This window comes from Temnothorax nylanderi, unplaced genomic scaffold (assembly GCF_030848795.1).
Source record: "Temnothorax nylanderi isolate EJ_2023f unplaced genomic scaffold, tnyl_v1.0 TNYL_tig0399_pilon, whole genome shotgun sequence".
In the NCBI taxonomy this organism is placed as follows: domain Eukaryota; kingdom Metazoa; phylum Arthropoda; class Insecta; order Hymenoptera; family Formicidae; genus Temnothorax; species Temnothorax nylanderi.
In genome coordinates this window covers 62,501-79,555 of record NW_027249461.1, presented here as the reverse complement: position 1 = coordinate 79,555, position 17,055 = coordinate 62,501, and the positions used below count along the sequence as shown (strand labels likewise).

Here is a 17,055-nt window from a genome sequence, read left to right as displayed (position 1 = left end):
AATCTAGTCATATATAAGTACCTGACGTCTAAGCTGTCTGTATGTCTGACCGCGAACTACTCATTCGTTAATGGACCGAATGTTAAAGAATTGTATATGAAATATGGGTAGAAATTTCCGGGAATGGCGGTGGTGGGGTTAATTTTTTGTTACCGATTTTGTTTAAACCGGTTGCGTAATTTTTCTAATTTTTCGGGAATTAATTGACCGAATCTTAAAGAATTATATATGAAAGAACTAAAAAATGTAATAGAATTAGAAAAATTGCTAATAATAAAGATTGTCGATTTAAATATATTATTTTTGGAATAATGTTTAAAAAAATCTACGTGATTGTTCCAATTTCCGCAAATTTTGAAATATCAAGCTGAATTTCTTTTTATGGATAAAGTTTTGGCAAAGATCGCTGAAGAAGTTACCGATTTTTGCCTAAAAAGTGTATAAGTTATATATGCAATCTTATATAAAGTATCGCTAAAGAAAGTCATTTAAGGAAGGTTGGTATTGAATTTGGCGAGGATTGATGGCGATGAGTCACCGATTTCTGTTTAAAAAGTATATAAGTTATACATGTACTGTTATATAGAGTATCATTAAAGGAAGGTTGGTATTGAATTTGAGGAGGATCGTTGTAGGGGTTATACCGATTTCTGTCTAAAAAAATTCTACGTGATTACTCTAATTTCCGCAAAGGAGATATCAATTTTTTATGGGTATAATATCATCAAAAGTAGGTTGTTATTGAATTTGGCGAGGATCGGTGAAGGTATTACCGATTTTTTGCCTATGTAGTCTGAACTCCCAAAGTCAACATCGATTTGACATTGCGTCGATTGTAAAACCGCACTTGTGCTACTAAGCTGACCCTCTATCAATTCATAAAACGGTTAAATTAAAATTTAAAAAAGTGTGCAAATTATTGAATTTGATGAGGATCGGTGAAAGGGTTACCGATTTCTGCTTAAAAAATGTGTGTTATTTGATGGATAGACTATCATTTAAGGAAGGTATTGAATTTGGCGAGGATCGCTAAAGACGTTACCGATTTTTGCTTAAAAAGTTACATGTATAAGTTATACATGTAATTTTATATAGAGTATCATTAAAGGAAGGTTGGTATTGAATTTGGAGATAATCGGTAAAAGGGTTATTTCGTTATAAAATTTTGAATTTTTTAAGAAATGTCCGTGGTTGCTCTAACTTCCGCCAATTTTGAGATATCAAGCTATTTATAATTCTATTATATTCTTCAGTCTTTTCTACCCCTATTTCATATACAATTCTTTAAGATTTGGTTGATTAGACCCAACTTTATACGCGATTAAAGGTCCATATGCGAAGTCCATATATGGACCATGTAGCCTGAACTCCCAAAGTCAACATTGATTTGACACTGCGTCGATTGTAAAACTCCACTTGTGCTACTAAGTTGACCCTCTATCAATTCATAATAGGATTAAATTTAAAATTAAAAATAGTGTACAAATTAGAAACTTGCACATTGCTTCCTGATCACTCATAAGAGGAGCTTTGTGAGCGAAATAAAATAGGAGCAATGGTAGCTATCTGTAATAATGAGGAAGCAATGTGCAAGTTTCTAATTTTTTTGCTACAAATATGTTTGCAGCATATGTCGAGTAGCATAAAAAGGGCGCGCCAAATGTTTTTGTGTAAATCTAAATAATTTTATTCTTTTTAAATTTTTTACTTGTACGAGCATAACTAATAATAAGCTATAGACATAAATTTAAATGTTGATAAAACTATTTTATTATTTAAATTTATGTAGTGTTTATTTATACTTTTTATATAAAAAGATCAAATAATAATTCTAAAATTAATTTATAAATAATTTATAAATTACATTATAATTATATATGTTACGGGCAAAGTCCGCATGGTGTGCAGTGGCGGCATTGCCCGGGCAATGTCAGCATTGCACAACGCGACTGGGCAAAGTAGTTTATTAGCGGACATTGCCCGGTTTGATGTGGGCAAAGTTAACACTGCCCATCCAGCGGCAATGTGAAAATGCCACAACGCGTTGTGGACGCTTATTAATGCAGCCATGACGGGATGTGGATGTTTTTGATTACATGCGTGAACTTTCCACGCGTGAAAAGTTGTAAACCATGTGGCAACTCGTCTCACGTGGAAAGTGTACGCGTGGAGACAGTAGATTCCGCCGCCCTGCGGATGGCTCCACTATCGTTAAACTAGACACAGTGTATCTTGCAAAATATGTACATGCGTGGACTTTCCACGCGTGTAAAGTTGTAAACCCATATGGTAACTCGTCTCAAGTGGAAAGTGTACGCGTGGAGGCAATAGGTTCCGCCCCCCTGCGAGAGGCTCCACTACCGTTGAAACTAGACACATTATACCCAGTAAGCAAATAATCATTATTACAATGTTATTGCAACGATATTCTAGAATTTGTAATGTTGTTAAATATGTAGTTCTTAATGTTGTATAGAGCATCATTATGAACATACTTTGACCACGATTCCAAAATTTCAGTAATGTTGAAATGGGAGTGCCATAACGTTGCAAATGACATTGCGCTAAGGTTTTTCTGTAATGTTTTTGGGATAAAAATTTAAACGAACTATCAACTTTATTACAATATTATATCAAGATTATCGTAATATTAATTCTAACATTTAATAAAGTTGTTATTGATATTTTGTTTTTATTTCAGGCAATATGTATTTATTTTCAATAAATATGCACTACACTAATTATCATAAAAAAGTAGTTTTATTTATATAAAAAAAATATATATACATATACATATATATGTTTTATTATGAGTTTTATTTCGTGTGCCAATTATCTCTGCGAAATATCTCTGCCAATTATCTCAGAAAGTATTGATCCTAAGAGGGGAAGTTTTTGAAGTCAGCCTTTGGATAAAAGAAATTAAGGTGTCTTCTAACTCTTCTTTATAGGCAATGCGATACAGGTGCTCTAGTTCAATATAACTCTTTTACTATTTTTCTTCAAACTCTTATTCTTTCCTTCTAAACGGATTATTAATCTTTCCGGATTTTTACCAAACAGTTGCTGGAAAATAAGAATTTCTCGTTCAATTTCAGAAATATTAGTAACATCTTCAGTGATTCATTCTGTGTATCAAAATACATCATGTTACTTTTTTACCTTTTAAGATTTTTTTTTGTTTACGGGTGTTTGCAAATCTAAGCCATTCCATTATAGTGTTTCAAGTCTTTTTCTGTATTACAAGGGATTGTTGTTTAAAAGTCTCTAAAACAAGAAGAATTCAATATAGTTTAGATAAGAGAAAGGTTATAATTTAATATATACATAATTTAATAATAATAAGCAGCTTTACTTACGACTTGCATAAAAGCTTTTTGGTCATTTTTTAGCATTTCCTCAAAAGTAAGAAAACTGTCAATAGAAGTTAAGGACAGATGTTCTCCAATCTTAATATCTTGTACAGCGTTTTCCTTATGATATATTGTTCACTGATGTTTATCTTATTGTTAGCCAGGGTCAATTTTTTCAAATGGTGGTTTCTTGAATTTGATACAATTGATTCTGTATGTTAAGATATATTAATTGCCCTGTACATATAAAATATGCTTACAATAATATATTTATATACTTTGGAGTGTGATAGCACAAATATGTGAAAAAAATATAGAAATGAATAAAAAGTCAGTTTTGGTCTTGTTTATACTGATCGTTTGTTACGTCTATCAACTTTATACTAATTTTATACTAAATTACTCTTTTAGTGATATATGCAAACGATGATGTATTAAAGCCGTACAATACTTCTTCAACAAAACGTCTCCATGCATATTGTACCAGCTTTATACGTTATCGTTTACATATTTCACGAAATTTTGAGGTTATTTTATAGAAAGTTACACTGTTTGGTACCATCGAAATAATAGCATTGACGAACCTTGATGATATTTTTGATATGTCCAAAGACAAGTGTATTATAGAACGTAGATAGATTTGATATTTCCTCTCTTCTGTAAATCTCTCTTGTAAATCGGAAAATAAATCCTGCATCACCAGCTACTATTCATAGCACGTATGGTTAATTGAGTTCTTATCATTAATATACAACTTTTAGAATATAATATGGTAAATATGCAGAATTGTGGCTTCCTCACCGATTTCGTTAAACTTAGGCTTAATCGACGCGTTTTTGCGTGAAACGAAAGAATCTGGCAGAAAAAAGTGTCGCTCTGCCCCGCGAAGCGAGATATTAACAGTTAAAGTTGACGACTATCAGGTTATGAGACCTGTCATACCGACGAGATGTGGCGACTACGAACATGCCCTGTGGCCATATGCGCATGCTCAGTGGCCGCACGCGCATGCAAGAGGTCACGTGACAACTGTTTGGTTGGTAAGTCAGAAGTGTAACATAATTCGAAATGATATTCTTTCGGCGTATAGATTAGTGACCTGCTTTAAAAGTATTTAAGTGTTTAAAGCGCGTCAACTAACCTATGTAGGTTAGTGACGCGCTTTAAAAGTATTTAACTGTTTAATGATTTTCGTTAAAGCAGGGCACACACACATGTGTGTATTTCCTGCTTTATAGAAGTTGTGATTTTCGTTAAAGCAGGGCACACACACACGTGTGTATGCCCTGCTTTATAGAAGTTGTGATTTTCGTTAAAGCAGGGCACACACACATGTGTGTATTTCCTGCTTTATAGAAGTTGTGATTTTCGTTAAAGCAGGGCACACACACACGTGTGTATTTCCTGCTTTATAGAAGTTGTGATTTTCGTTAAAGCAGGGCACACACACACACGTGTGTATTTCCTGCTTTATAGAAGTTGTGATTTTCGTTAAAGCAGGGCACACACACACGTGTGTATGCCCTGCTTTATAGAAGTTGTGATTTTCGTTAAAGCAGGGCACACACACGTGTGTATGCCCTGCTTTATAGAAGTTGTGACTTTCGTTAAAGCAGGGCACACACATGTATGCCCTGCTTAGGTTTTAGTGACGCGCTTTAAACACTTAAATACTTTTAAAGCGCGTCACTAATCTATACGCCGAAGGTGTGTCCTAAAATCAGTGAGGAGGCCAAGCCCCTCCCCCGCTCACACTTCTAGGTTCACTCACAACTTCTATAAAGCAGGGCATACACACGTGTGTGTGTGCCCTGCTTTAACGAAAATCACAACTTCTATAAAGCAGGAAATACACACCTGTGTGTGTGCCCTTCTTTAACGAAAATCATTAAACAGTTAAATATTTTTAAAGCGTGTCACTAATCTACATAGGTTAGTTGACGCGCTTTAAACACTTAAATACTTTTAAAGCGCGTCACTAATCTATACGCCGAAAAAATATCATTTTGAATTATGTTACACTTCTGACTTACCAACCAAACAGTTGTCACGTGACCTCTTACATGCGCGTGCGGCCACTGAGCATGCGCATATGGCCACAGGGCTTGTTCGTAGTCGCTACATCTCGTCGGTATGACAGGTCTCATAACCTGATAGTCGTCAAATTTAACTGTTAATATCTCGCCTCGCGGGGCAGAGCGACACTTTTTTCTGCCAGATTCTTTCGTTTCACGCAAAAACGCGTCGATTAAGCCTAAGTTTAACGAAATCGGTGAGGAAGCCACAATTCTGCATATTTACCGTATACGCACTCACGCATCGTATGTAGGATAATTATGTACATCATGGCTGTCGTGATGAGCATTGCGTACAATATAAAACAATAACATTATAACAACAGAAAATTAATATACTACCAACGTTCTTTTAAGTCCAAATTACAAGGAATTTTGAACTATTGCATTGATCTGAAATAAATGTCAGAGTAACATTTAAAAAATATTTTCTGTAACGTTTTTAAAATATTTTAACAACATTTAGAAAAATCATATTACGAAATAATATTTTTCAAATATGTGTATAATATTATTAAAAAACGTTTAAAAAATACACATAAAGTCAATATTTCTAAACGTAAATTTAATGTTTCTTGTTTACTGGGTAGTGTGCCTTGCAAAGTACATGCGTAGACTTTCCATGTGTGGAAAGTTGTAAACTTATGTGGCAACTCGTCTCGCGTGGAAACGAAGCCCCTCCCCTGCCTACATAAGGCTAACTGTTAATTTTCGACATTGCCCACTTGGAACCGAGCAAAGTCCGCAATGTGATACCCAGTAAGCACGGAACATTAAATTAACGTTTAGAAATATTGACTTTATGTGTATTTTTTAAACGTTTTTTAATAATATTATACACATATTTGAAATATATTATTTCGTAATATGATTTTTCTGAATGTTGTTAAAATATTTTAAAAGCATTACAGAAAATATTTTTTAAATGTTACTCTGACATTTATTTGAGATCAATGCAACAGTTCAAAATTTCTTGTAATTTGGACTTAGAAATAACGTTGGTAGTATATTAATTTTCTGTTGTTATAATGTTATTGTTTTATATTGTGCGCAACGCTCATCGCGACAGCCTTGATGTACATTATCCTACATACAATGCGTGAGTGCGTATACACGCGTGTGGATCGAGCAGTGCGGAGTGCTCTTTATTTACAGTATATTTATATATAAGTAAGTAACTATTATATTCTAAAAGTTGTATATTAATAATAAGAACTCAATTAAGGGGGAGATCCGTTTTAATGGGATTTTTAAAATTAATTTTTATGAATTTTTCGTGCCAAAACAGTAAAACCGATTGAAAAATCCTTTTGCGTACATATTTATTGGTATTTTTTATGCTTATACAAATTTTTATAAGACATTTTGTTGAGTCGTACTCGCTTGGCGCGCTGGACCGCAAGAGGCAGTCATTTCATCGGTGCCCACGATTCCGCCCGTTTGACTGATCTGAAACAAAAAATCCAGGTATATTTTGGTTTGGCAGATGACCCTTTATAGCCCGTAGCTCGATCGCATTGAAAAAAAAAATTACAACTTGTACAACTTGAAGAAGACTGAAAAAAGCTGCCAAATTACAAAAAATTGTTATCGTGGCGCCATTTTGTGATTTTTTTTTTCAATGCGATCGAGCTACGGGCTATGAAGGGTCATCTGCCAAACCAAAATATACCTGGATCTTTTGTTTCAGATTAGTCAAACGGGCGGAATCGTGGGCACCGATGAAATGGCTGCCTCTTGCGGTCCAGCGCGCCAAGCGAGTACGACTCAACAAAATGTCTTATAAAAATTTGTATAAGCATAAAAAATACCAATAAATATGTACGCAAAAGGATTTTTTAATCGGTTTTACTGTTTTGGCACGAAAAATTCATGAAGATTAATTTAAAAAATCCCATTAAAACGGATCTCCCCCCTTAACCATACGTGCTCTGAATAGTACCTGGTGATGCAGGATACATTTTCCGACTTACAAGAGAGATTTACAGAAGAGAGGAAATATCAAATCTATCTATAATACGTTCTATAATAGACTTGTCTTTGAACATATCAAAAATATCATCAAGGTTCGTCAATGCTATTATTTCGATAGTACCAAACAGTGTAACTTTCTATAAAATAACTTCAAAATTTGACGAAATATGTAAACGATAACGTATAAAGCTGGTACAATATGCATGGCGACAATTTGTTAAAAAAGTATTGTACGGCTTTAATACATCATTGTTTGCATATATCACTAAAAGAGTAATTTAGTGTAAAATTAGTATAAAGTTGATAGACGTAACAAACGATCAGTATAAACAAGACCAAAACTGACTTTTTATTCATTTCTATATTTTTTTCACATATTTGTGCTATCACACTCCAAAGTATATAAATATATTATTGTAAGCATATTTTATATGTACAAGGCAATGAATATATCTTAACATACAGAATTAATTGTATCAAATTCAAAAAAACACCATTTGAAAAAATTGACCCTGGCTAAGATAAACATCAGTGAACAATATATCATAAGAAAAACTCTGTACAAGATATTAAGATTGGAGAACATCTTCCCCCTTAACTTCTATTGACAGTTTTTTTACTCTTGAGGAAATGCTAAAAAAATGACCAAAAAGCTTTTATCCAAGTCGTAAGTAAAGCTGCTTATTATTATTAAACTATGTATATATTAAATTATAACCTTTCTCTTATCTAAACTGTTAAATTATTCTTGTTTTAGAGGCTTTTAAACAACAATCCCTTGTAATACAGAAAAAGACTTAGAACATTCTATAATAGAATGTCTTAGATTTGCAAACACCCGTAAACAAAGAAAAAAATCTTAAAAGGTAAAAAAGTAACATGATGTATTTTGATACACAGAATGAATCACTGAAGATGTTACTAATATTTCTGAAATTGAACGAGAAATTCTTATTTTCCAGCAACTGTTTGGTAAAAATCCGGAAAGATTAATAATCCGTTTAGAAGGAAAGAATAAGAGTTTGAAGAAAAATAGTAAAAGAGTTATATTGAACTAGAGCACCTGTATCGCATTGCCTAAAGAAGAGTTAGAAGACACCTTAATTTCTTTTATCCAAAGGCTGACTTCAAAAACTTCCCCTCCTAGGATCAATACTTTCTGAGATAATTGGCAGAGATAATTTGCAGAGATAATTGGCACACGAAATAAAACTCATATAAAACCTATATATGTATATGTATATATATATTTTTATATAAATAAAACTACTTTTTTTGATAATTAGTGTAGTGGATATTCTGGGTTGCATCCCACGTCTCTTTACGAATCAACATCATAAGGTCCCCAACCGGGATCTCAATAGAGAGGTCCGCCTCTTTTTCTGCCGCTTCCTTGGCAAGAGCATCCGCAAGCTCATTGCCAGCAATTCCCACGTGGGCGGGGATCCAAACGAGCACGATTCTCTTGCCATGGTTTCTCTCCAAATCGTATATCAATAATCTGGTCTCGGTAACATACCTATTTTTATGGACATTGAGACGGTTGTCACCGATAGACTCCAAAACCGATTTGCAGTCTGAAAGTACAACAATATCGTTGCTTCTGCGGTTCGCCTGTACCAGCATCAACTGTAATGCAGATTTCACTGCAAAGGCCTCAGCTGTGTATGACGTGCACAAATACGGGAGACTCATTTTATACGCAAAATCCTCATCGCAGATGATCATACTAGCCCCAGTGGAGCGTTTAGCCTCATCGTATGACCCGTCAGTGTATATTATCTCGGGGGATACCAAATCATACGCCTCGACTATCTCCCGGATAAGCCGGCGATCAGAATACTTGCGATGCTTCCTGTCTCTGCCGATGTTAGTGTCCACAGTAGGCATGAAGGTGTGAGCCCCAAAGGTTCCGCAAAATATCTCGAACCTTCTAGATTCACCGATATTGGCCCTAAGTAAAGTGGCTTTTCTCCATATCTCCGACAGTAGCGAATATCTATACATTGGCTGACGAAATCGGGCGTAGCTCTCGCAATCCATCAAGCGTTGGAGCTTCTGGCATAATCCACTCCGATTGTAAGCGATGGCTTTATTGACAAAGTTTCTGCCCAGCATAGTAGCTCGATCCTTAAGTAGTCTGACCTTGGACTCTGCAATAATTACATTATTTGGGGTGCTGTTTCTGTAGCCAAGTGCCGTGCGGATACCCAAATATTGGGCCCTTTCCAATTTCAATTGGAGCGCCGAATCTCTAGGAAAATACACAGAGTTACCGTAGTCTGTTATTGATCTGACGAGGCTCTTATAAAGCATAAGGGCTGTATTTACTTCCATAACTCTGGATACCCTACATAGGTAACTGATAATGGAGTTCGCTTTATATACCTTGCCTCTGACTTCCTGGACCTGTCGGTGAAATTTGAGGCAGTTATCAAGCCAGATCCCAAGAAATTTCGCCTCTGCACTATTGTAGACCTCACAGTCCCCGATACGAATAGACAGATTTCTGTTGACGTAGCCACTTTTAGAGAACTCGACCAGAACCGTCTTCTTAGGCTCGAGATCAAGGCCCATCCGCCTAAGTCGCTCGGCCACGATGTTCACAGCACGCTCGAGAAGGACACAATTACGCGCTCGGTTCGGGCCACAGATATATAGGCCGACATCGTCCGCAAATTCCACAGCCTCGACACCCTCCGGAAGATCCGCACACAAACCCTGGGTAAAAAGAGAGTATAATGCCGGTCTCAGAACAGCGCCCTGCGGGAGTCCCTTGAAAACCAGACGATCCACAAATTCGCGAGAATTAATTATAAATCGTACTCGTCTACGATACAGCCAGTTACTCTAATAAACCTAACTATACCGGCGGGACAGTCTAGCGCTATCAATCTCTCCAACATTATACGACATTCCACACTGTCGTAAGCAGCCGATACATCCAGAAATGCCGCCAGTGCGTATTCCCCAGCACATATGGATGCCTTGATGTCCGAAACTATCCTGGTCAAATTATCCGCACACGATTTACCCCTCCTGAAGCCACTCTGCGACGGGCTAAACTTCTCTTCTTTCTCGGCCCACCATATTAGCCTCTCATTTATCATACGCTCCATTAGTTTACCAACACAGGATGATAGGGAGATAGGCCGGACCTTCTCTCGTCCGGGCTTTTCAATAAAGATCACCTGGTAATTTAACCAGTCAGATGGTAGTACACCAGTCCACCATACGGTATTATAGAGCTCCAGAAGACACACCTTACCGAGCTCCGGGAGAGTCCTCAGCATTTTATACTCAACGCCATCAAGTCCCGTGGCGGAATCCCTTCCGATCATTCTGATAGCTCTATCCAGTTCTGAGCGTACAAAAGGGGTCTCCAAGTTCTCATCCGCATACCCACTACCATAATCAGTCATCGGTTCAGCAGCAGCAAAGGGAGGGGCGAGGTTGTCAATAGTGCGTCTGATCTCCTCCTCTCTGCACTTAGTAGGCCACGTATTCCACTGAACATTCTTCCTAGCATTCTTGAGGATCCGCATAGTGCTCCACACATAGCTTAGGCTTGTAAAGCGATTAATGTCCGCACAAAACCTCTCGAAACTAGCCTTTTTCTTCCTTCTAATGGTCCCCTTGGCGAGGGCGCCCAGCCTCTTATACTCAAACCACGCTCGAAGACTTTTATTTCTCCTGAATTCAACGAACGCAGTCTTCCTATCTCGTATAGCCTCCTCGCACTCGGCGTCCCACCATTTGTGGGACCTCTTGCGTATGCCTGCATCTTCAAGTCGAGGAGGGTCGGTTGCATCGTGTCGTCTTCCCGAGGCTACGATTACCGATTTTTTTAAGATATCTATAAATTGATTATAATACCCTTCGAAGCCACGGTCAAACGATCCGATATTGGAAACAAGAGAAGATTCAATTTCCTCCTCCACCAACTCAGAGAAGCGCGACTAGTCAGTTCTCTTGGAGGAAATTCTATTCGTGATCTTTCTGTATACCTGTACGGGATTATCAAAAGAAAACACTATTGGAAAATGGTCGCTATCCCTGGTCTCGTCCATCTGCCGGTAAGTGACCTCGCCCAGAACATCTCTCGTACCAAATAAGAGGTCCAAATTTGAGTCCCGTTGACCTCGAGAGCCCACACGGGACCTTGTGTCTGTGTTTACACAGAAAAAATCCTCTTCTGTCATTATGTCGCACAATATTTCCCCACATTTTTTTGTGGACAGACAGTTCTATATAGTGTTATGGGCGTTAAAATCTCCTAGAATAATGGTGTCTATTGTAGTGTCACTAATGGCCCAAGGTCGCGTCCATTCATGGGCTCACTGGGGTGTCTGTAAATGGCAACAATATTCAGATTATTATGTAGATTCTTTGTTTTAATACAAACCACATCATATCTCACCAGGAGGCCAGCAACAGGTAAAATATCAAACATGATATGGTTGCGTACGAAAATTGCAACACCTCCGCTGCCAAGCAAGTTTCTGCTGTGGACAGTTTTGAAGCCAGAAAAATGCACCCGTGTTCGGTCAGAACATCGGGTCTCCGTAAGTACGACGAGGTCATAGTCCATAGCCCGTTTCGAAAGTTCATCTTTACTAGTTTGATATCCACGACAGTTCCATAACAGAAGATTGAATTTTATAAATTACTAAGCGACCGATCTCTTATCTCCCACACAACCTCTTTAATTCACACCATCATTCTCTTCCTGAGTATTACATTCACCTCTGTTCCGGGGCATTGATTTACCCCTATGACCATAATCTTCGGAGCCCATCAGGGCGTCAATCAAAACCTCTCTTGCTTCTGGGATTCTTCGTAGTATCTGCAGGACTTTGTCGATGGCCTCTCTAATGTGTCGGTCCTCCCGACCACGGTGAGGGTCCACACGCTCGTTGTCTGCCTCTCCACGGACAGCCTCCGACCAGGCTGCCCCATTTCGTGCCGCCGCAAAGAAGATACCTCTCTTATCCTTAGTGACCTCCCCCGCTCGGATATCAAATTGCTTGTAATAATCTCTCGTGGCGTTAGTGGATCTTGTATGTGGATCCCTTCTGTTTCTATCAGCACACCCGGGGGAGCCCCAAGTATCGCCCACCCGCGGGCCGCGAGCCACCGGAGCCCCCAGTCCATCACACTCCTCACCATCCGCCTCCACACGCGAAACACCCCTGGAGGGCGTCGGCAAAGCCGGCCAAGAATCCGGGTTCAAATACCTGTCAAAAGATCGTGGGGGAACCGCCTTGTCACCCTCGACTATCCTCTGGGCGCTGTGAAAAGATATATTTTTATAAGCCATCACCACGTTGATATTTTTGTTTTTGTCATAAATGGGACATCCTCTATAGGTGGATTTGTGTGGTCCACCGCAATTACAACACCGCAGCGACTTTTCGCATTGGCCGTGGGCCCTGTTACCACACACTATACATCGGGTCTCACTCTTGCATGCATTTTTTGTGTGACCGAATCTAAAACAGTTATAGCACTGTCTAGCTTGAGGCACTTACGGTCTGACCCTAAGTCCGACTCCATTGGAAAAAATTTTAAGATCACGGACTTTTTTTTCTTTAAATGTAATAATGATATTATCTGTAGCCTCTAACGACGATTTCTTAGCTAAAGGGTCCCACTTTCTTCGATACATACGATCCAACTTAATAATATTAGATTTATCCTGTATTACCGGCCACAGGTCGGCGATCGACGATGGCCAATCCGAAATGACCCCCTTACATATCACAGATCGCTGCTCCAAATGAGCTTTTATTCTAACTGGCGCACTAAATTTATCAATAATATCTAATGCCCGATTGGCGTCAATAAAGTCTTTGAATGTAGCCTCTGCCGAAAAATGATTGATCATCTCAACTGTGATAGGAAAAATACGTAATTCCGTTATAATCATCCAAATTTTAATGCAGTTTTTACCTCTCTTTGTAGTGGTTTGGTCGGGAGGCAGTCGGAAGGTTATTTTTGCGTTACCTTTATAATTATCTTCGAATCTCGCAAAGCGTTGCACGTCAGGGGAAATATTTCGTGAGTCACATTTTTTCAAAGTAGAATCGCAGACAACATACGATTCCTTGTCAAGGATATCAGTCATTGTATTAACGGTCGTATCACGTGTATCAACACTGTTCGACACATGCTCGCCCTCGGGGGGCGGTAAGCCGCCATCTTTGGAGTATTCGTTATTACTATTATCGAAGGGCGGGATCGCTTGATTTATTAAAAGATCGCGGCCCCGATTCTCTCCGGAATTTCCTGGAAGTCCTATATCCACATCCATGGTCTCTACGGGCGTGAAAACATCCTCGTCACTAGTAAAATTGCGTCGTTTATTTAGCTCATCTTGTCTCTGTTGTTTAGAAAGAGAATGCTGTCGGCTTCTGATCTCGTTCCGCTCCTCCACTTTATCCGTACTGAATTCCTTCGTTATATCATCGAATTCTTGTTCCGAAAAACTCGTTTTCATTTTCTTATTCGATAAACGAGTATCGTCGTCAGAGGTGCGAGGGGCATCACGTGATCGTAGCGTGGTACGCTGCGTAATATTCATCCAATCCAATTGCTGTAAATATATATATATATATATACTACGCTCCTCCTCCGAGGGGGGAGCAATAAACTTAATTAAATCTGAAAAATCCCCCCAAGGGATCACAAGACAACCCTCCCGCAAAACAGATCTGTCGCCACGAAGAAAAAGCACGGTCGCGAGTCAGGCAGGCAAGCGCACACGACACACACGTCCGTCTCGCACGGCGGTTCGAGCCGAACTCCCGCGCTCCATCTAAGCATGAAATTAGGTTAGGTTATTATACGAAAAAATTATTTCAACTTTTTTATGGGATATTTACGTTCATACAACAGCGTCGAGTCACTACAAATGTAAAATGAAAAAAACTTTTTTCAATACAAAATTACGTAACCTGCACTTGGGGTGTTCAGCATCTCAGCAATTCTATACGTCTGATTCGAATTGTGTTTGGAAGGGCACTGACGATTTCTGCCAGGTGGAAACGTATTGGAATGTGTCATTGGTGACTCGAACTAACGACAGATGGCATTGCGATGCGAAATTCATAGATTAACCGACCAAAAAAGATGCCTAAACTTCGTTTTGGGGTGTTTGACACCCCGCGTGCTAGTTAAGGATTAAGACCGCGCTTCACGCACAACTCAGTTTGTACTAAAATCTAAGAATAAAGGTAAGATAAGTTTGAAAAAGGAATAAGTTCGAAATCTGGAATCTGATCTCGTATTAAATTAAATTCTCAAACAATCGTTTCTAAGTTTCGACTCGCAGTTTTCGCTGACAAAGAGCGTGGCGATCTGTCCTGGGCGCTGACGAAGAGTGTGGCGAACTGGTACTTTCGCTGCCGAAAGGCGTGGCGATTGCGGGGTTGATTCTTAGAAATCGCAATAATCTTTATTAATTCCCGAAGTGAATTTGGTCTTTACGCTGACGAAGAGTATGGCGGATTGGCTTTGAGCGCTGACAAAGAGTGTGGCGAGCTTAAAATTCATTTTCGAGAACACAGGCTGAATGACGAAAAAGGGAGGTAGACGAGTTCAAATCAAACTGTAGTGTATTGGCGTGGGATAGGTGATAGACTGAAGCTCAGGTACGCACAAGTTGTGTACTTTATTCTGCACACAGGCACGCGTGGTGCCATTAACACAGGCAGGCAGAGGACTGACTGCAAAGCAAGGAGAGTGGGAGGGCGCTCCCACTCTTATGGCGGGTTCTCAGTACATATAAAATTAAGTTTAATACACAACACAAACGAATTAGGTTCCAGATCAAACGAGCTGTTACTTCTAATCAAGATCCTCTCCCTCTCCTCCAGGAATTGCAACAATTAGAAACGCACCTCCATTTAAACCTATTCCTGTCGACTTCGACATTGATTATTTATCGTAATTACAATCAGATAAATAAAAGTGATCCTCGTTACAAAACTTATAAACTCAGATATCTTTTCGGTCCCGAATAATAATAATAAAATAATAATAATAATAACTTCACACGACTTGTCCAAATCCCTGGTAAATTGCTTAAATGCATTGACCAAAAAACGGACGAACAACAGACAGAACGTGACACCATTTCTATAAAAAATTTTTAATTTATACTACAAAAAGAAGTTAAATAATAGAGTTTAAAATAATGATGCACGAAATTAAAAATAGAATGTTCACAATTCTACTATTTCACCGCAATCATAATGAGTAATCGATTATGGCAGAAAATTTCAGATAAAGTAACGCGACGATGTTGAATAACTTCCTTAATCTTCTATCAAAGCAGAGGATCATATATTATGATGTGCCTTGTAAATAAGAATAACTATAATATTATAAATGCACCTTCAAACTATTTGTAGCCATTTTGAAAATAAAAACTAATCTTTTAGCTTTTGCCTATTCCATATAAGCTAAAATTATCAATGCAAAACTTGAACCAAAACGTTTTACAATTAGTCAAAACTGTGTTCATGTAACTGATTTAAGTAGTTATCTAATTAGTCCTCCTGTGCTGTATTTTTAGTTAATAATTTATCAATTTCAAAGATGTTCTTAAAATGAAGATAATAAAAATGTATAAAATAAAGATTAAAAATTGGGAGAAAATAATAATAATTTTTAGATTATAGTAATTCTGGAAAGATCTTTTCTTCAATGTTATTTTTTTTTAATCGATTTGTTCAATTTCTAATGGCGTTTTCGATTTGCGACTCAAACCGACTCGGGTCGCATCATGTATACAGGACTCTAGCATCATTGACGTGGAATACATATCTATGTAATATGTATTCCACGTCCATTGATGCGACCCGAGTCGGGTCGCGAGTAGCAAATCGAAAACGCCCATAGTTCTCTCTCTCCTCTCCTCTCTCTCTCTCTCTCCTCCTCTTCTCTCTCCTCTCTCTCGTCTCTCTCTCTCTCTCTCGCTCTCTCTCTCTCTCTCTCTTTTCTCCTACAACGCTTAAAAATAAAATCAATAGAAAATTTTCACTTGAATTACTTATCATGCAGATATCTCCGCTGGACTTGTCGATGACCACTACTCGCCATCAATCTCTGCCACCGATATCACACTCTTATTACGAGTTGGATGAGTACGAATCGATCGTCCGAGGAATCCTCATCATCGACATTATCGTTGGCCGGTGATCACCTTGATTGCAGTATCTTGACGACGATTTAAGAGAGGGGAGAGGGTTTATTACCCTGCGAGGTCTGCGGCAAATCTTCGACCGGCCGTCTCTCTGAAACGACATATGAGGACACATACAGGTATGAAACGGAATCCTAAAACTCGTGATTAATTCATTCAAGCAATGAGATTTATTTATATTTGTAAAATTTAACTCATTGATACTTTATGCATACAAAACGTACATAGGAACTAATCGAAACAATCGCAATTTCTAAATATCGTGAAATTGCTATACCCAGATTCAGTATAGAGTTTTGGGCATAATTTTTATTAAAGGTACTATTCCCATTAAATTTACAACCGTCAATAATAGATTTTAATTAATGTCAATTTCATTATTAATTCAAAAAATAGCAAAATATATATTTCTTATGTTCTAAAAAGTAATTTGATTCAAAGAATT

At 38.1% G+C, this 17,055-nt stretch overlaps 1 long non-coding RNA gene and 1 pseudogene across 1 annotated transcript; one reads left to right on the top strand and one right to left on the bottom strand.

Moving 5' to 3' along the window:
- The window catches only part of LOC139782259 (uncharacterized), a 79,535-nt pseudogene that overhangs the window by 60,124 nt on the left and 2,356 nt on the right, over window positions 1–17,055 (top strand).
- Window positions 3,169–4,441, bottom strand: LOC139782260 (uncharacterized). Its single transcript, XR_011720836.1, has 4 exons — window positions 4,155–4,441; window positions 3,938–4,056; window positions 3,360–3,590; window positions 3,169–3,267 (listed from the first exon to the last, which is right to left on the bottom strand). It is a non-coding gene; the product is annotated as an uncharacterized lncRNA (long non-coding RNA).